The 22,237-nt window shown below is 37.1% G+C and overlaps 1 protein-coding gene across 12 annotated transcripts in view; it reads right to left on the reverse strand.

Annotated features, from left to right (window-relative positions):
* The window catches only part of BAZ2B (bromodomain adjacent to zinc finger domain 2B), a 111,924-nt gene that overhangs the window by 68,706 nt on the left and 20,981 nt on the right, over positions 1 to 22,237 (reverse strand). For 9 of the 12 annotated variants that reach the window (XM_041405522.1, XM_041405504.1, XM_041405486.1 and 6 more), the window contains exon 2: positions 18,245 to 18,287. The exons of the other annotated variants lie outside the window; for them this stretch is intronic. The gene's annotated coding sequence lies outside the window, so the exon portion shown is untranslated. The remainder of the gene's footprint in view (positions 1 to 18,244; positions 18,288 to 22,237) is intronic. 12 annotated transcript variants of the gene reach the window in all.

A 22,237-nucleotide genomic window follows, 5' to 3' on the forward strand; every position in this document is an offset into this window, starting at 1 on the left:
ATTTTCATGCAGCTGCACTCTCGTGGTTCTTTGGAAACCCACAACCAGTTCTTGAAGGAAGTGTTACGTGCAGTAACAGCCACACTCACTGTTTTGAATCAGCTTCATCACCGGCATCCATTCCCTTTTCCAAAATATTTTTCTTAGGTTATTTGTTCATTGTTTCTTCCAGTTCAAAAGGTATGATGATTTTTTTTAAAACCTGAGACATTTAAGCAAAACAAACCCCCCACAAACAACAAGAGACAACACTAAAGTTTAGGTAAACAGAATAACTAGAAAGAAAAATAATGGGGGTCTTAAGACACAAAGAAATAAAATTAAGCCTTAACAGAACTCACAGCAGGTATTACTGGGTCAGAAGACTATTCTGGCTGACTCCATTCACAACATTATTTTTAGAAATCAAGCAGATGCAAATCTGACATCTTGATGTTATTTACAAACTTGAAATACGTTCCTAGACACAAAAAAACCTGCCAGATAGCAATTTTATTTCCATAAACTGGAAAGCAAGAAGATAATAAGCCATCCATACTTCCATCTTCGAAACAAAAGTACTCCATATAGATATCAAGCTCTAACAAAGCCACATGCTAAACATTACATTTTCCTACGTGATTAAAGAACACTGGTTAAAGCTTTTGCTGTACACCAGGTGTTTTCTTGCAAAGCTTGAAAACTCTTTACAGATTAACAGTAATGCACATTGCAAATAAGCCATTCTTTAAAAATCTGAAGGCACTTGGCAAAGGCAAGCAGTCAGTGATGGTCCTATCTGACAGATAAAGCTGGGGCTGTCTTATGGGGTGTGGGAGAAGGAAACCTAAGCAGTCCCAACTCCTGCTACCCAGCACTCAATTCAAGAGCTCCGTGGGGACCTATGGCTGGGCCCAGGGTTAGCATCTGCCCTTCCCAGCACAGCAAAAACAGCTATAATATCCTTTGACCACTGCTGCCTCCCACACTTCCCTTCCCCCAGGCAGCCAAGGCAGTGCAGCTCCTGCAGCTCCCATAAGGGCTGTTCTACCTGCTCTGCAGGAATAAGGTTCTGTAAACCAAGCTGAAGCTTAAGCCAACAAAGTCAGCTGTGAGGCACCAAGCTTTAAGAGTCTCTTCAGAGGCAGAGTATGCAAAAAGATTACAAATAGCAAGGGAAACCTTTTCAAAACACCTAGATTGTAGAACATTGGAAAGAACGGAGCACAGATACAAGAAGATGGCTGGACAGCAAGGAAGTCTGCTGAAAGACAATACATATGTTTTGCTGGTCCCCAGACTAGGACATTTCATAGACATAATCAATATGAAGCACTACTGTAAATTATCTGGAATATCATAATATATACAGTTTATCTATTAACAGCAACATTTCAGTATGTGGTTTAAAAAGAAAAAATCAATAGACTCTTATTTTTTAAGAGACATTAGGATAGGATAGTACTCTAGGTCACTGGGCTTCCAAATTAAATAGCAGTATTAAAGGGCTTGTAAGGGAGGCAGCATGTGTATGAAACCTATGGCTATCCTGTGAAACCTTTATCTTTCAGTCAGTGTTCTCAAGATTAAAAGGTCATAGTTTCAGAGAGAATGGCACTCATTCCTCAGCAATCCTCAGAATACAGCAAAAGTATTTTGGGGAAAAAACAGTTCAAATCAGTGGCTTCCAAATACCAGGTCTTCACACCCCGCAAGAAGAGAACCCTTTAAAAAATAACATATGTAGAATCCCTCTTCCTTTCTTCCCCATGGAATTTTTCCTGCCTTGCTCTCCATAAATAGACCTGTATCTACATGCTCTAGCCACTCCGTTGTCCACACCCTTTTCTCTATAGCTAACAACTCATGTGAACTAATAGGTCAAGCATGTCCAAAAACCTCTTTCTACCTCAAACTGGAGGAACACTGTTCCTCACCTACTTATTTTTTTCACAGAGTGAACAAAACAGATTTCTCATATATGCTGTCTACTTCACACGTTTTTTAACAGGAGCTGTTTAATTCAATGCCTTTTTTACCCATCTATTATAAAAAACATCTTTCTTTTAACTGAATCATATTTTTTCTCCACGTTTCATTTTTGGTTCCAGTTTCTGTTAACATAGTGGACATGTTCTGTTATTAAATAAAATTATACATCCTTTTATTTCTATGTAAAATACAATAATAGAAAAAGTGCACTTTTGAAGAGCAACAATTATTTTGGTTAGGAATTCACTACAAGGTATTTCATAATCTAGTTGACAAAGGGAGAAAAAAAGTCTTTGGTACCAAGAACACAATATTATTTTATTATTAATTTAAATCAGAACTGCAAAATTTAGTTTAGCACTTTTCTAAACTTCCACCAAGTTCAAAATAACCAGGAACATGAATTGGTATTATATACTACAGAACGCCAGTAACATGCATTGTGGTACATAGAGCACTAATGCAAATGCTACGCCATTTATACTAGTGCAACAGAAGACCAACCTTAAGAAGAATAAAATCATTGTAAACGAGTGTAACAAGCCGAGTAAGACCACAAACACTGTGTAGCCACTGTCTGGCAACATGACAGTCTTGAGAAAAATAAGACCACACCTGTGCACTGAGTGACAGCTCACATTCACCTGGTCCTCAGCAGCAATAGCCAAGAAATTACTTTAAGTAAAAATAACACACCAACTCTAATAAAGACAGAAACAACACTTACATGATCATATAAGAAAGGTTGAAGAAAAGGCTGTTTGTTTTATTTGAAGACTAAGTTGGTTAGAGAGAAAAACAGTTCTGGAAGTGATAAAAATATTATGAACACCAATATTATGAACACCAATATCAATACATTAGAATTTGGATAAAACACACATTCTGTGTCACTGCATTTGTCCAGTGAGTGTTCATAAGAATTTTTCATAAAGTTAATACTAGTTGGCTGAAACCTAAATAGACTTCAATGGTTTGGAGTTTTTTAATGTCATGAAAATCAGATTTTTTGCTCATCGCTACTGTCAGATAAGCATTACAAGAAGCAGTAGTTGTCTTAGAATAAAAGAAAAAAAAATTTGCTACTCTATATATTCTTTTTGTAGTCTTCGATCTATAAACACTTCAAACCATTAACCCAGGGAAGGCTGGGGGGGGCAGGTGCGGGGAGGGGGGGAAGGAAGCAGAGAAGAAAGGCACTGAACACTTGGCATTACAGGAGAATAGATACAGAACACAAACAGCTTACTGTGGAGAAGGGTTTAATCAGGAAGTAGCCATTATCCTGTCGCTACAGAGCAGTGACAGCACTCCAAAACAAGCCGAGGGTTTGGTCTTGGAGGTTTTTGTTGTTTGCTTTCTTTTTCAGTCAAGAAGGAAGAAAGCACACATGCGATCATGTCCGAGTTTGCAGAGCCCAAAGGTCGCCAGACGCCTATTGTCAAAAGCTATCCTGAAAATGTAATCCAAGCAAGCATTGACAAAGCTGTATTTAAGGAAGCATCCAAAATGTACCACAAGCTCCTTCTGTGTTACACACAAAACATGGCTGTCTTATTCAGAGATTAGCAATTATTGTAATGAGATACTGTCGGAGAGGGTCAAACAGCGCTTCCTGCAGTTTACACATCTTGATTTCCTGGTAAACAAACCGAAAGGCAGGTGGAGCACTTGGATCACCAGTAACACAGCTGCTCACGGACCAAAACCTGCTCAGGTGAAGCACGCAGCTTTATCTGCACTTTAATTACATGAGGGGAAAAAGTAGCAGAAAAACGTAAAACCAACTGAACTATGAAGGAAATTTTTCCCAGTGTTATGAAAGCATCACTGCCAGGCTGCATTGTTTTCTCATTTATGCCAAGCACAAGGAAAATATTTTTATGTCAATTATGCATACGTGTACACACACACACACACTCTCTCTCTCTCCAAAACAAACTGCTCCCCAAATTGTTTTGGTATGTAAAAGTGCTATGAAACTATACCCTGAAACAACCCTGGAAAAATCTGAAACTGAGAAAAACAAACTCTAATCACTGCATGCAAATTTAAGCAACAACCTCCAAAAAAAAAAGGCACAATTAAATCCACCAACAATATGCAGAAATCATGAAAATTAATTAACACCATTTTCAAAGAAAAAACAACTTCAAATGACTTTTCTTGAAACTGCCAAAAACTTTTCCTCCACAAAAACAAATAATTGCATATGGACTAAATACATGGCAATGACTCAGTGAGAAGAGATTACAGGTTGTTCCCTACCTATAATCATTCCAAAAACTAATTTCCACAAGCTTCAGTTTAAAAATTGTACTTTCATGGTGGAACTGAAAAGGGTCCTAGGTTACTACGAAAATTAAAGGGAAAAAAAGACAAAGTAACCCCCAACAAATAAATAAGAACACTCCCCACCCAAAAAAACTCTTGACTAACAGAACTAAAAGCTCACTTCTCCTAAACAATTAGAATAAAACACATGGTCCAAAAACAGAATACAGAATTTCTGCAAGAGATCAGTATAGTTAACTTATTAGACAATCTGTTGATACAAGTGAAACTGTTACAGTGACCTAAAATAGCAGCATAAGGGCCCGAACCACAACATGTAATCTGAGAAAAATAATTTGTATAGCAGCAGAGAGATGCAAAGGTGCTGGGGCTGGGGGGCAGTGAATCAATCAATGAATTCTTCCTCTCTCAGAAATTCAGCAGCATCAAAGACAACCTAGGGAACACAGCAAAGAAACATGTCTGAAAAAACAAATTAAGAAACAAGACACCAAAAAAGTTTCTAATAACAATGTTAGAAATACACTGAAGCCATTTTTCACAATTACAAAAGAAACAAAGGAAACTCATTAAAAAGCCCAGAAAGCATTACTGGAAAGACCATGAAATATGAAGGGGTTCATCTGTATCAGCAAACACTGACGGTGAAAATGCAGCCTCTGCCAGTGAAGGAGTGATTCTCTCCTCAATATCTCCCAAACAACCAAAGATACATTAAGAGGGATCTCTGCAATCAAAACAACACACCAAGAAGAATTTTGCAGGCTGCGATTGTTACAGACATAACTAGTGCAGCCACGATTTCCTCATCAGACAGCTGCATATTAACTCATTGCCTTAAGTTAAACTACACCAAAACGTCAGCATTTCATTCACACCATTTTTTGTTTCCTGTCTTACAAAAAAAGTAGTTCTGTCAAACCATGTGCAGGATTTCTGAAGAGAACAGTAGAATTCCAAACCATCAAATGAGAAAAGCCTTTGCAAAAACAGAGAGTATCAGCAGCACTTTTAACAGTAGTCTAAAAATAGTTTTAAAAAGCAATACATGTTGTATTTAATTGGGGTACATTTGGTACTAGTATAACTGCAAACAAGCTTTCACTGCAAGATTTAGGAGACCATGACCTGAACTCTCAATCTGCTAATATCAGAAATGTGCATGCTAAAATACAGCCACAATTAATTTAATTCTTGTATGACTCCAGGAGAATCACATAGAACAGTTCCACATGTTAAAATAATAGCTCATAAACGATTTTTCTAAAATTGTTTCAATCCATATTGCTCATAACGTGAAAAATACTTTGTGTGGAACAGCTGTTTAACGCTGATAGAGCAATGAAGGAGGGAGAAACAAAAACATGCCACTGGAAGCAGCAAACAGAAGGTCCTTACTTATTTTCTGAACCCAAGGCTCAATCAGACCTTAGTCCAGTAACAGTCAGTGAAACACTAAAAGCATAGATCTGGTTTCTACTGCTGTAGCCATCAAAGAAGCTAAATATACTGAACACAACCCACTGCCTCCATGTTAGTCAGCAAGAGAGTAACAAGGATTCAGCAATTGTTGTTCTCAGACAGAAGTTTTACAGGCTACTAAAACACTGGTGGTCAAACGCCTCAGCTTCATGAAAAAAATTACGTTTACAAAACTGACCTAATATGACATAATAAATCAACTACTCCAGCAGTATCTCAAATATTCATCAGGCCCCTGCCCTCATGAAATGGCAAGGCCTCAAAATGTAGTTACTGTTGTGAAAGATTTCCTTTTGTTAACAGTATCACTTTCTATATAGCAAATTCTAAGTATAAATATGGGCATTGAATACAACTCTAGCTATGGGTATGATTAGGTAAACTACGTAAATGAAAAAATTAAAATCTTTACAAAACAATACATATGATAACATTAAGTAATATACTGAAGGGTTCCTCCACTGAGATTTCAAACATTGCCCATGGGAATTAACTCTATGGTCATAAAGAAATTAGAAAATCCTGAAAACTTCACCTATTAGATTTCAGTCTATCTAGTACTACCTATAATCACTGAGGTAGCTCTATTCCACACATTTTGATTTAGAACATCTCAGTTTAGTCTGTGATAAAGAAATATAAAAGTACTTAAGCCGTGAATGTTGCTTACACACACCTGAGAAGAACATGTAATCCCTATGGAATCTGCAGTGAATGCTAACAAAGCCAGAGATCTACACTGTGCATCATAACTTGATCCAACTTCACAATTGTTGCAAAAACCACATGTTACTTCATAGCAGAAATACTTGCTCAAAACAGCTAACATTTATGAATACGGGCCCAATACCTGAATCCAACATCATCTGTGAACACAACCTGCATCAATGGTGTTGGAGAGCATAAACTTCCTGCAGTTTATTAAATCAATATGCTTATTTATAAAAGCTTCAGATGCAGTATTAAGTCTGCCTTTTGCATCTAGCTATTTTAGCTGGAATACTCTGACACTAACTGCATGGACCAATAAGGAGGAGACAAAAGGGATATTTCATTACTTAAGGAATAACAGTGATTCTAAATCCTCTTTTTATTCAAGAAAAATCTAGCAAGTTAATAGAAGTAACCTCCAACTAAACTACAAAAGATTGGCAGGAGGAGGGGAGTGTCCACAAAGGATAAGCCCAACAGCCAACTTTCTTCCCCTCATTCAGCCTGAAACAAAAGTCTCAAACACCATTTACTCCTCAGAGACCTTGATGCAATGACACACAAAACCAAGTCCTACTTGCGTTCCTGTAAATTCAGACTCTGACAACATTTACAAGACTCAGTACCACTTTTCCCCTACATATGCTACTGTACAGAGCCCACTCTTGAGTTCCGCTGTTACACTGAGTACCACCAGCACTCACTGGATTGGTCTAAAGTTTGGTCCCCAAACTGAAAGCAGATTACCTTACTTCAAATAGTTTCTCACCACCAAAAACAACCACATCAATCAATCTTTAAAACCCATCAGCTGACAGTAAGGAATCTGCATCCTTACACTGGTTACAGCACTTAACAAAGCCAAGGGAAAGAGGCGTCCTTTCCCAAGGAGAAGAGAGGCAACAATCCTCCTTTCGTTCTACCTCCTACATATCCCAGTCACACTTATGGGTCATACAGCTCATGATTTGGCTTTATGTTAAAGGCCCTTCGGTCCTCATTGAATTGTTTATAAAATGCATGAACACTGCACCTGTCAATTTGATCCTGAAACAGTATCTTGGATTTGAAATGAACACAGTAGCTACCAGTGAACCACCACTCACAGCCATATTGTACTCTTATTAAATACATCTCTACCAAAATCCTAGTAAGTTCAGAATTGTTTCAGTGCACGTAAGTCACACAAAAACCCAGAAAACTAGCTTATTCTTTACATTACTTCAGTGCCCAAAATCATTCGTCATGCAAGCTCATTACCAAAACTCATCACAGAATTACAAAAAAATCCCAAACTATCACTTACTTAGCAGCATTTCAAACATTTGCCACTAGATTTCAACCCCAGAAAATATATACACATGGAATATATACTCAAAGAGCACAGAAAAATAACTGAGTTAAATAATTTCAGTACATTTTCATTTTCCTGTATCAAAGTTTTCTCGCATACTCCTTTTCATTCTTAGCATTTTGATTATCAAAATGTCTTAGCATTACTACATGGTTTTAACTAGCAACTTGGAAACAACAAACTAAAAAAACCCCAAACTAAACCATATCAGGATCTCAAGGAACTCACTGTCCTATGTACCAAGTCATGTCATTTCATAATAAAGTTGATACATCTTACCATAAAGTTTTGCTAAAATTTTTCAGTATAATCTATTAAAATTTAGCCATTTGAGTTTTATGAGATTTGACACCAAGATGAGGTTTATTTCCACGTTTTCTGCATACATTACTATCATCCATTTTAAAAAGCACTACAGAAACCAATATTCTTAATTTCCTTTACATATATATATATGGGGGGGGGATAAATTCAGTATTAACTTATGTTTGTTCAAACAAGACTTTGGAGAAAAGATCACATAGGTAGAGAAATGCACATAGCAGGAGGGTTAAACTGCTCTTTTCCATAAAAATAACCATTAATTTACCACATTACTGGAAATTTGAAAATAAATTATTTTGAAACTATAACAATATTTCAGAAGTTTTAAAAGCTTGGAACAACAATAAATATATTCTTTATCTATTATCAAATTACACATACACACACAGACACTCTGAGAATACAATATTCATTTTGCTGCAGAAGAACAGACATTGCATAACAATGAGATTTGCTAATGAAATCAGCCATCAACCTGGAATACATTTGTATTAAACGAAGACCTCGGTGTCATTTTCTTTGTGCATCATTTGTTCTCTCATTTTTCGACCTTTCAAGTATCCTATCCTTCTGGTTTCACTGCTTCAAGTACAGCTACACTGCAAAATATTTAAACACTGTACGTACAACACTTTTTATTTTAAAAAATTTATTTCTCTGCTTACTACTAAATGTAGATTCTAACTGTATAGCTTCTATTAGCATTGTGAACACAGCCTTGGAAGAAAAATCAACGGGTACTATAGAAACAAAGGAGTTTTATTTCCTCTGTAAAACTGCAGAAACATCTAATAAAAACTGGCTGCCACTTGGAACAAACTATACTTTCATAGCTCAAGTTGCATGCGCCTTAACATCAGAATTTAACAGAACACCACATTTTAGAAAAATACCCTCTCTATTTATCTAATGATTAAACAGGACAGAATTTAACATCATTATATAAATACAGGTGTATTTTCTTTGCCTGAAATGCAAGACCATAATGAAAAAAAGTAAAACAACCCAGCAAGCTCAGTGACGGTATGTTAAAGTATGCACTATATATAACAGACACATAAAACACTTTACAATTAAAAATTACAAAGGTATTTTAAAAGACATTTTTCTCTCATTATACTAATATCATATTTTGGTTTTGCAGGTTATATGCTGTCTTGTACTTCAGAGATAAAAAGCAACCTGTTTGCACCCCTAGCTCCAAAAGTACTAAAACTATGTTGTGAAATCACCCCAGAACTACTGAAACAAGAATACAGCACACTAATTTTTACTACTGTTCTCATTTAACAGATTTTTTTTTCAATTGAATTAATACAAATAACACATTGTGACCATAAGGTACTATCAAGTTAGTACTATTGTTGATAAGCTCCAAAGTCATAACAAAATCTAATACAAAACAATATGGAATAAATGTTTGCAGACCTGTTAGGTAGGGTTGGCTTTTTTCTGCAGAAGTGGGTGAGAGAGGGGGGTTACACATTACATGGTGCTTGCTTGGGTGGGCATGCGAGTGTTTTTCTGGGTTTTTTTTTAATTAACACTACAAAACCCTAACTAACCCATGAAAAGGAAAGGGCAAATAATTACCCTGGTATGCAAAAATTGCTCACAACTCTCATGGAATAAATGGAAGCAATTTGTAATTTATTTTATCTGCGGGATGTAAGGAAGCCATTCAGCCATTTCATAGTTACAACAGCCATCACAACATCAAAAAACCCCAAAAAGCATAAAAGACCACTGAACAAATAGAGGAGAAAAATAATTACATATCAGAATATGGACTTAAGCATCCCTGGAGCCAGTTGTATCAAATGGTCTCTATACAGCCCAGGAACACCATCAAGACACTGGACATAATGAACTAGGTAAGTAACTGAAAGCACAAAAATTTTCATAAACTGTCTTCCTATGTGCTCCACTGCTATGTTAACAAGTACCTATGTTATTAAGAGCCTTTGAAAGCTGAAGGCAGTAAACACATGGCCTTATTTTTTCTTCCATTTTCCTCAGTTTTGAAGATATGTGTCTACAGGATACAAACATCCAGGCATATGCCATATGAAGAGGTCTTACCCTCATTTATGCATTACCATGTCCTAATAAAAAGACGTATGAAGACTATCACACACTATCAAAAATGCTTTTTTAAATTATGAAGCATTTGTCCTTCTGCAATAAAGCCATCCACATTACATCTCAAAATGACTGAAGCTGAAGAGATAAAGGAGGCATGATTAATTTAAACGCAAGGACTATATGACCTCCAGGCTCTGAAATAAAGAAGCTCTAATGCAACAACCTTGACCCTTGAAAGTGATAGGTCATTTTCTTCTGTGATTGCTTTCTGAAAGTCCAACAACTGTCAAGCAGGCTAAAGAGTACGGCTGGCAGATGATAGCTGTGAAAAGTTTGCACTTTTAACAATGCCTTACTGCCATGTCGTACAGATCAACAGTCCAATTGAGCATCTTCCACAAAATCTTACAGGCTCTTGAAGCCATGTATTACAGCAACTGACATCACTGGTTTTATGAGTGATCAATCTAGTGGATATGGAATCTAAGAATACAGAAAACTGTTAAATGATACAGTCTTAATTCAAATGAGAATGACATGATATGCAAATTTGCTGTACATATGAAATATGTGATTCTGGTACATCGTTGTTGACACTAGGCAATCATGCATATATCTTAAGCACACAACATAAAACTTTACAACTCACACAACTTGGCATAAATTTCATAGGCATGAGAACACAGTTATTCTACTGAAAGTGAACCCTTATTTTAAAAGTACAGACAAGAATATGACAAAAGTGTATCAACACCACACAGATAAAGATAATGGCAAGTGCTAAAATATATTTGAATTCTTATCAATAAGAAAAAGCATTAATCCAGAAATTTATTTATTCGTATTTATTCTCATTGAACTCCAAAGAGGAAGCTACCTCAGTATATAGTCTAAAATTCTGTATTTTGTTGCAATAAATCACAGATAGATGCTCAGAGTACGAATGTATTCCAAAATTTAACACTGTCCATTTTATAGTGTTTCAAATATTCCAGAGAATATTCATACACATATACACATTGACATACAGAATATGTACATATACATATCCAGTTTCCTTATACAGTTTTTGTGTTGTGCTGTACTCATAGTCATGTGCATGCACACTAACACCTTTACTTTCAATATTACACAATGCTTAGTTAATTGCTATTACTGGCACTTCAATGCAGAAATTGTAAGCATCCTTCAAAGCTTACTTTTAAATATCTAACAATAAAGCAGACTTATACTATTTGCACAATGAAATACTACAAATTGTTCTGAATTATAATGACTATTATTTATCTACTTTTAGGGAGCAAAACTAGAGAACAATTTATTAAAGCACAGGAGGAACTCCTGAACACTGGAAGGTCACAGGCTATGTGCTGAGCTGCTAAGCAAAAGTGCCTACGATGTTGCAGAGCTGCCATTTTTCTTCCTTGACAAAGCCTCCATCTGCCACAGAGCCATTTACAGCCTCAGAGTCGGAATATCAATGACTTCCAACCATTCCACAAGTCTGCTCTCACCTTGACATCACCTCTCTAAAATATCTAAAGCAGATAATACATATAACCCTCAACTATCTCTAAGCCCATGCTTTATTCAACTGATATACATTTAAGCTGTACTCTAATACACCATTTCTTTACTACCTCTGAATTGTTCAAGAATATGAAAACTCCAAATTGTACATCCTTTTCATTGTTGTGTTCACCTTAAAGAAATTACCTTTGAAAAACCTAAAAAGAAAACCTTTAACTATTGACAAAACACGTAAAAAATAGTTATAGAACATCTGTATTTACATAATGTACATGCACACCATCATAATTTACTTTATTCTGTCCCTTATAAACAAAACATGCCTGGTAAGATACTTGCTACGCAGAATAAGCTATCACAGCCCCACTGAAACCAGCAAAACTACTTTCTTCTTTCTAGCTCTTAGCGTAGATACAAACTGATTTTTTTAAAAGAAATCCAGATTAGAGATAGGTCAAAAGAGGAAAGAGAATCTTGACTTACTGAAAGAATAACTAATAATGAATTAGGTCCTCAGACAAAACAGATTATACCTGGATTTATAAAACCAATCAGATACACATATACACACACACACACATATTGATAAGCATTAACATATATATACACACATGCATATGCACACATATGCTCTCTGTCAAGCACAAGAATATACACTCCATCAGGCTCATTACAACATGCCTTTAATGAAAGCATTCACAGATAGCAACTTCTGGAGTCTCGAAATGCAGATCAATGTCGATACTCCAGACTAATTTTAAAACAAGCAAAGTTGCAGCTTGATTTCATAGTGGAACTGGGCCACAGAAGAAACAATTTGGTATTACAAATATGTATGCAATCACATATGATAGCCAGAACTTCAACTACTGCCATACAAACCCTCAAGATGCTACGTATACAGGAGTAAAATATTTGAACACCAGATGAAGCTTGCGAGCATCTTTATGAAAAAATTACGCCACAACACCTGTACATATTTTACAATCTCAAATTTTGAATAATCAAGTGTACCATTATCAATGTAAATAGCAAAAAAAACCCCACATGCAATATGCCTCCCTCCTTGAACTCATAGCCCTTACAAAGACTGGACTTTTTGGAGCTTTCCTTGTGTGAATTAGTCAAGTCCTACTAAAACAACCTTTCTAGTTGAAACAGGGACACAATACTCAAGATAAGTTACTTGCAGGAAAATTCCTGAAGACTTAGATTGTATAAGGTGGCAACCATTTACATATGGAAAAATATATTTGCAGTAGTCAACTAGAAATGTCGTCTTAACTTGAACATCTAAATTTCAGAGCTACTGTATAATAAGACTCTGAAATTTAGTAAGAAAAATATTTCTCTTTTCCTGTAAGTGGGCAAAGCTTTATTTTTACATGCTAAGAACATTTCCTTCTGTAAGAAAGCCAAAGCAAACAAAGTGAAAACTCTAATCTAATCATGTGTACTTGGAAAGATTTCTGAACTTTTAAACTTTTGAAGGAACTGTAAACAACAAAAACACTTTCTCGTGCAAACAGAACGTTGCTATTGCAAAGATAAATCAGCTGGTCTAAACAACACGGTGGTACTACCAAAAACCGAATCTACGTCTGAGCTCCTCCAGTTCATCTGTACAATAAAGTTTAACAAACCACTTATTCCTCCTAGCAGTGCATTTACAATACTAATTTAGAATCTGACCCACAGCAGATAACCATTATTAAATTGGGTTTGCAGCAGAAGCACTAAGAAAGTTGGGAGTAAGTCTTACAGTAAGTGTCAGTAAAGGGGCTTTGTGCCTTGTTTTGGCTTTTTAACTGCCTTCCTGTTATAACTTACAACACATCAAACGTAGACTATTAGTTTAAAAGAAAACTATCACAAAAAATAGGTGTTCCACAGAGAAATAAGCAGTTTGTTAATTCTTTCCTTGAAGCTTTCAGTCCTTTTGTAATTTTACTTTTGTGGTTTTAGTTGTTTGATCTAGTGTGTTGTTTTACCCAATAAAGGCATCTAAATACATACAAGCAAGGATATACAAGTGCATACACACTAACCATATTTGCAGACAGAATACAGCAATAAACTACTTCCAATTTTTTAATAAGATGATTTTCTAAAAATAACTACAAAGAAACAAATATAAAAAGGCACAATTGCCCTGTGTTTCATTTACGTTCAATATAATTACTGCAAGCATATAAAACTGTTACAATCATATTATCTTTAGTTTCTTAGTCAATGTTAATTTTTAGTATACTAAAGTGAAGATGTAATTAAATCTGCAGGTGTTACACACATATGAAGAAAGCAAATTCTCATGTTCTGTGGGGAATGACCTGTTTTGGAAGCTTTTAAATTTTTTCTGAGCTTGCTTAAGTGTACATCCACCCACACAGTTAAAAAAAACCCCAAATTGCTACTTGTCAAACATTATTACCACAAACCACAAACAGTCTCCTTTTATAGTCCCAGAATGGTTCTGTTTAGAAGGGACCACAAAGCTCATCCCATCCCACCCTGCCATGGCAGGGACACCTCCCAGTGCCCCCAGTGCTCCAGCCCCAGTGTCCAGCCTGGCCTTGGGCACTGCCAGGGATCCAGGGGCAGCCCCAGATGCTCGGGGCACTGTGCCAGGTGTTCCCTGTGTCCTGTCCCTCCATGCCTTGTCGCCAGTCCCTCTGCAGCTCTCCTGGAGCCCTCTGAGGCCCTGCAAGGGGCTCTGAGCTCCCCCAGGATCATTCCCTTCTCTTCTCCAGCAGCCTGACTCCAGAGCAGAAGGGCTCCAGCCCTTAGACCACTGTTGTGACCTCCTCTAGACCTACTTTAGCAGCTCCACATCTTCCTTGTACTGTAGGCACCAGAATTGTTCTGGGGGTAATATAAAAACAGAGATACCTTTCCACAACCAAATGCACATTTCCAGGAATTCTCTGCATCTTTTTGAGTAGTTACATGATGTAAAAAGGCAAATGCAGCTATGATGCTTATATATGTAGATGCTTAAGTTAACTTTTGATGAGAAGGGGAACAGTTGTGGAGAGAGAGCTACCGATACCACTTCAAACTGCCATAAAACCATAAAACTACTTCTATTAACCTGAAATCACCAAATTTTTCTTCTTTTTTTCCTCCTTACTTCTCTGTAAAGTGTGTTCCAACTTGTTATCAACAGTTTCTCATTAGAGCTGCCCAGACTTATCAAATTTCACTTCTGGTTCAATAATCCCGGTTTTTGTTAATTTTCTTTTATTCTGAGACATAGAAGCTGCAAGTGATAAAGCAGATGGTTTTATAAAAATAAAATAAAAACTGTTTGTCTAACTTGCTTGTTTCTGCAAGTATTCTGTTCTTTTATTCAGCTGCAAATAGGCTATTATTTATCTACATTTAAATTTCAAGTAAGGGTTTTTCTTGGCAATTTGCTTTCGTATTTTAAACTGAAATACATTAAATCTTTCATGGGTCTGACTCACACTCGGTTTTGTTGATATTTGCTTTCATACTCCTAGCCAGCAGTTCCAAGTAGGCCACTGAATACTTTGTTACTGTGAAAAGATATTGGGTAGTTTTCAAAACCTGTTAAATCCTTACTTAAACTTTCTGTAAGACACTTCATTTCTGAATCTTCTAACGTGTTGCTCTTCTTTGCTCTTTTTTCCCCCCTCTGCCCTCTCCTCCAAAAAATGCAAAAAAACCCCTTAAGTGTAGTTCTCACCTATGAAGATGCTTCTGCTCATCACCATACTCACCCTAACACCAGTATTGCTGTAATGGCAACATCTCTCAAAAGCATGACATTTACCTTGTCATGACAACTTTTGTCTAAGAGGCCTCTCTTCTTAATTTCCTAACTTCACTCCAGAAAATTTTGTTCAGCCTTCTGCTGAGCTGATCTTTTACTTTGAACTCCTTTTTTTTTATTATAGCCATTAATAACTTGTTTAGTTACAACCATATAGAACATTTTTTGAAAGTATTATCTGCATAACTTTCAAGTACTCTGTCAACATTCTAAATCAGCTGTTTCCCCAAATAAATTGGAACTGTAAGAATTCATCACTGCCGCCTTTTGTAACAAATAAAAAGAGCCATGATTGGGAATTAAAAGAATTTTGTATTTGGCGAGTAGAAATTAGTATCTGAATTAGATATTAGATATATCTATTAGATATATCTATATCTGTATTAGATATATTAGAACATCCTATCTAAAATGGCATCACTGTAACATGAAAAATAAAAAAAAAAAATCCCACCAAACAAACAGACCAACCACCAACACCACACCTGACAACACAGAAGGAATTATTACTTCCCATTTTTCCCAATCTTTTCAAGCTCTTCCTTCCTCGACCTATTTGTTACAACCCAAGGCACACTGAAGTGTGCCATTTCTTTGTTTGGATGCAAGGGTTGTTATTGCTTCATAGCAAAGAGAGTATGTTCTGTAAGCTAAAGAATTGACTGTACTCACAGAAGTGTTAGAGATTATTAAGGATACATTTTTTATTATTATTCAGAGATTTGATATTTTTCATCTCTCAGAAAACAATTAAGCATGGTTGGACAAACACACAAAGAAAATAAACTGGCACAATGAGTTAGTACTAACAGCCATCACCAAAAATAAGTTTGTTGAAAGAAAGAGATCAACATCTGGCTATTGTTTCTCTTTCATTTTTTAATGCCTACAAGAAAACTCATGAAAAAGCATAAATCTTTCTATAAATTCCTCCTGTTCTTCTCCAACTGCATACTTAAAGGGAGGAAATTCATGCATGTCAACTTGACCATTTATGAAGCATTTTTTGTCATTTTCCTAAGTAAGGCACTCTTTTCTTCAGCATTCAACCTGATGGCTCCACAGAGTAACAGTGGTCAGCTGCCGCCAGCAGCAGCTCTCATTCCATGCTTGGAGGTCCAGGAAAAACTGCCCCACAGAGTAGGACTTGTTGCCCCACAGAGTAGAAGTCATAGATGGTAACTCCCATAACATTAAGGAAGAAGGAACCCTTCTAACACTTGAGCATTCAGAAGTCAGGACAAACTTAACTCAAGCAATGCACCTGTGCTCTTAGTAGAATTCCATCTCCTTCCCAAGGTAAAGGATTTTTTAAAAAAAAGCTTTCTCAAGTCAGAAAGTTAGCAGGTTTAGCTTTTCAAAGCCAAACATACAGGTAATATTTAATACCAATTATATATTTCATCCCCTTATCCTTTGCAAAACTGGAAGCTTCTTCTATAAAGTTTCTACTTCCAGTCACTGGAGGCTGGGAAAGTAGCACTCTCAGTACATCGCAGCAAAAAACATTACCTCATTAACAAAAAAACAACAGGGTTAAGCTTTTATTAAATGAAGGCTTTTTCACTAAAAGCAGCTCAGGTTACAGAAGCTGACAGTACACTACCGCACTACAGGAAGTTTCACAATAGCTGATTCTGCACTAAACATGAAATACTAGATAAAGCCTTCCTATTTCTGTCTGTTATTGCGAATTATTTAATGACTTTCCTAGTTCTGCTTTTTGATGTTTTTCAATGGTTCAGAATGCTGCTCATGATTTTGAAATAGCAGGCCATCATACCTCCCCACCCTTACCTGCTTGCCTATCACTGCCTGCTAAGCAATATGTTCACTAGAAAACTGCTTTTTGAACTTTATTTCACTTGATCCCTCCTGTTTGGTAGATCTGCTCTCTTCATATTAACCTATTTCTTCTTTGAATTTAGCAGCTGCGGGTAGTGCCCTTGCCATTCCCACAAACACTGTACTAAGATGCATGTAGTGGCTGCCACACCTTCTTCCACATTGAACAGAAAGCACTTGTGAAACCTGAGCCTTTTAAATTTAATCTTACAGATTATTCTAACCAGCATGCAAAAATTATTGGTTTAGGCTTTTGCACTGTCAGTGCAAATTTCACCTCTACTGACTGCAAAGTTACATCTGGGATGAGGGCCAGAAGGTCACTATTGAGTCATAAGACCCCACTGTATCGCCCAGTCTAGTAAAACAAGAAAACTCATGTTCATAATCTAGCAAAATATTATGTATTCTCTGACCGTGCAAAATGCCTTTCCGAGTTGCTAAAACTGATTTTGGAATTAATCTCGCAACACAAACTCTCAATTAGTTTTAAATACTCTGTAAACTGTACAACTACTAAAGGTATACACTAAAATTAAATGCTACCAAATTTATATTTCAAGCTTACATACAAAGTAATCCAGAAAGAATGATAACAATATTATGTCAATTGTTAAAGACCTTCTCAACAGCTAAACCTGAAGTCACAAAAACAATTGCACCCACAGACTAAGTTTTACTTTGACTAATCCATAAGTTTTAGCTGAGGCTGTATTTAATGTCTGGCTGAAATCACGACCTGGATGAAGAACTGAGCACTAAGCCGTTCAGTAAATAGTATTTTCCTTTTCCCTGTATGAGTCATGCTTCTCAAAGAACTATCAGAATGCTTACTGCTACAGCTTACTTACTATGACCAGCGTGGTCAGTTCAGTGACATTGCTGTTCAGCCACCTGAAAACAGAAAACAACTGATGATCAAGTGAGTCATCGAGCAACTTTTGCAAGGATAGAGAAAGACACATCAAACAAAATACTAAAACTTATTTTTAAAAAGTACGTGAGGCATTTCCAGCACACTGAAAGCACTGTTTCCCACTGCCAGATACGAAGCCATTACAAGAGGAACGGTTGAAGGTGTTATATAGTAACACTTTATTTGTTTGCAACCATCTGTTTAAATACGCATAACCATTTTACTATAACTAAATTGTGAATGATACAGTACAACATGCACCCCTTTGATAAACACAGTAAGCCAGAGGAATCTGTCAAAATGCAAAGTAATTCCCAAAAAATAATGGAACATGCTAATTTTTTATAATGGAACCAGAGTTTCATTCCATTAGTGATGCTCTCTAGCATGCAGATTTCAAATTCTCCCCATGCTATGAGAATTCAGTAGCATCTGTGTGTCAGTACACAATCCACACATATTGCACTGAAAATTTAAAACTCAAAATAATTTTCAGCACTTGTTTGGATTATTTACTTCACAGATTTCTTTTTCCCCTGGGTAGACCAAGTTTTTCTAAACACCTAGTTCACAAACAGTGTATAGGACACCAAAAACAGCACAACAGATGCAACATTTCCATTTCAGAAAAATGTTACTTGCTATAGTAGTAGAAATCCAATACTGTTGGGATTTTCTGATACATATTTTTTCACTGAAGATGTGTAAAGATTTAGTGAAATTTTACAGCTTGGTACTTTAAAAATATCTTCTATAAAATTAAACATGCACTTGCTTTACAAAGTTTAGAGGCACTCTCTTCAGCTACAGTGACAGACAATTTTAACTAAGCAAACCGGCATAATTTGCATATGTATCAAAATGCTAGAGTAAAAGGCATTTCAGGATTTTTCTTTGGGTTTGCCTTGATTGTGGCTTTTGGGCCTTTTAGACCAAATGCTTTTTAGAAAAAAAAAATGCATAGAAAAACAGGTATTTTTATTCTAGATCCTTTTCTACAACACCACTCTGCTGAGAGCATAAAGTTCACCTATCTCACAGTGGCACAAACAAGAAAGCACACTAATAAGCTAACACAAACAAAACTTCAGTCATCTACATAGGCAAGAACTTCTTGAAGAGTTAGACAAGCTAGCTAATTTAAATCTAGGTAGACAGTTGCATCAACAGCAGCCATACTTTTTCTTAAATGTAATCTTAATTACAACCTGTTGTGGTGCGATATCATGGTGTGCCTCAGTTTCCCCTAGTCCCTCCGCTGAAGTGTTTCCTTCCCCAGGTGGGTTGTCAATCACCACCTCTCCCTTCCCTCACCCTTGACCCCTGCTGGGCACCGTCTATCAACCCAGAAATTCCAAGGAGAGCGTGGAGCAATTGGATGTTCAAAGGTTCCAAGGACGCTCTCCACCCCCTGGGGCCATTGGCCCACCCAGATGTCCCTCTCACCTGAGACCCCTTCCCCTGTACCTGGCTGGTGTTCCCTGGGTCCCCTCCCCTGCCCCGGTAAAAGGACAAGCACACCACGCGGTCGGAGTTCTGTTGGAGTTGTTGCAGGATTCAGAGGCCATGCGGCCCGAAATAAAAGCTCTGGATTAAAAACGCTCCATCGGGACCCGCTCCTTTCTTCACCTCGCCTTAGAGGTTCCTCCAGCTCAGGGAGGCCAGAGGAGTGACCCCCTCACAGCAAGCCCCAGCCGCAGGCACTGGAGCTCGGGGCATGCCCGGACGTGTCCCCACGTGCCCAGTGCGACCACAGGCACTGAACAGCCACTCTGGGGAGAAAACACCACAGGTGCGGCCCTTTGGTCAGCAGCCGAGGCCAGGCAGACCAAGGCAGTCCCGTCAGTAATACTGGTAAATTCCAGTAACAACCTGTATATGTATGCTTTTTTTGTTTGTTCGGGCCACCAATGGCAAGCTACAATGCCAGCCCTGCCAGGAAAGCAATAGGTATTTTTCTCCCTCGACAAAGGACAGCCAGGAACAAAACACTCCTCACAACAGTCAGTGGCAACACCAAGAACTATAAGGAAAACATACCATGTTTATTCTTTCAGGGGGGAATCTAAACATTGATATTCTCCTTCTCCACCCTACTGCCATACTTTGACACCACCAAAAAACCCCAACCTACTGGAACCAAAACACAGGAGAAGATAGAAGACACCACACGGTAATTACACCATTTAAACAATGGCAGCAAAACATCTGAGAGAGAGGAAGCTTAAAAAATTATGCATTTTGCTACACTCTCAATCCTGCTGGCTGACTAGAGCCCTGAATTATCTTCCCAAAAGCAGAAAACAAAGGTGTATTTCCTTCCTTGAGTTGGAAATGTGGCACTTCATGCATTACCTGAAGCTCAAAGCTCAAGTACTTGCTCTCAGCTAATATTCTGCAAATATGTTCTACTTCTGACTACATACATTTCTGTGGCACTGCTGAATTTGGGGTTTGGGATCAGTCCTGAAGGCACTGAATAGCCCCCCAAAACCTGAACTTTGACACAAAGGCTAGAGGTTCAGCAGAAGGCAGTGAGAAAAAGTTCTTCAGGTTCTTGCTTGCCACTTGCCAAGAATGATAACCAACTACTTAACTATCTGGCAGGCAGGATACTGCAGAATCACAGCTTCTTCAGCTCCGAATCAAGTAATGAAATAGTTTTAAAAACAGGCTCTACTATGGCTCCCTGATTAAAAGCACAGACTGGTTTTGGCCCCAGTGTCCAATGTACAGAGTAAACAGATGCCCTAAATGGAAAACCAAGGTAAAACTCAATAGCAAAGATATGATTTAGCATGAACTGAAGTAATTCCACAACAGCAACTTCTCCATACAGTAAAAAATACTGTAAAGGACCAAAGAATATTGTTTCAGATTGAATATTCTTTCTTGATGTAACTGCACACACACAAACACGACAAGCTCAGGATTAACCATTTAACTGTGCAATACTGGAAGTCCTTGAAACTAGTTTCTTCTTCCTTTCAGTATTCCCAGTTATTCTATTAAGGCCCTACAGGGAAGCATTTGTTTGTGGTTTATTTTTTAGATTTTTTTTTAGAACCAATTATTAGAAAGTCTAAAACAAAATATCCTCAGACACAAACAAAATCCTAAAGCAAATTAAAAATAAAAGGCCAGAAACAGCCAACATTCCACACTCAATAACAATGGAAACAGGTGGAAGTTGAGTATTTAAAACAAAAAACAACAACAAACAGACAAAAAACCATAACAACAACAAAAACCTGAGAACAGTCAACGGAGAATGGAACACTTATAATGGACAAGAGTGATTTTATTGTTTATTTTCAAATTTCAATATTGACTATGCAACATTAGTGTAACCTAATCAGGCTTCCCTAAATTATTTCCTTACTGTGTAAAAGGTAAAGACAAAGGAAGCTTCCTGTGCTTAACAGCAGCATATAAATGGAGCTAATTAAGGTTTGACTTCAGTGGGAAGTCAGGATGAGGTGAATTCCCACCTTTGTTACTCTTATCACTTTGCAAAGTGGGTTTTTAAACAAGATTACAAAAACTGGTTTACATTCTGGGAATGACATCTTTTCATGTAAATCGAAACTTAGAATCTGAAGGCACTGCAGAATGCAGCAAAATAGAACATTTTCATAAAGCTGTGAGGGAAGACATTTTCTATCTTGATGACAATTTGCTTATTTCTCCAATGCAAACATACTACAAAAGATATGCCTCTCTTCTAAAAACTTAGCACCCTTTTTAATTACATTGCAAACAAAGACTGAACACTATTTTGAGGTTACATTCTTCCTGGTCTTCATTAATTGATTCAGGACTTACCTGCTCTGAAAGTTTACTGTGACAGGAAAGCTAACGAAGTTGTAGCATTTATAAACAACTGAGAAAGTGAGATTAGGGAACTTTTATCAATCTGTTTCATACT

The sequence above is a fragment of the Onychostruthus taczanowskii genome, unplaced genomic scaffold (genome assembly GCF_017590055.1).
Source record: "Onychostruthus taczanowskii isolate IOZ18803 unplaced genomic scaffold, ASM1759005v1 scaffold10, whole genome shotgun sequence".
NCBI classification, from domain to species: Eukaryota; Metazoa; Chordata; class Aves; order Passeriformes; family Passeridae; genus Onychostruthus; species Onychostruthus taczanowskii.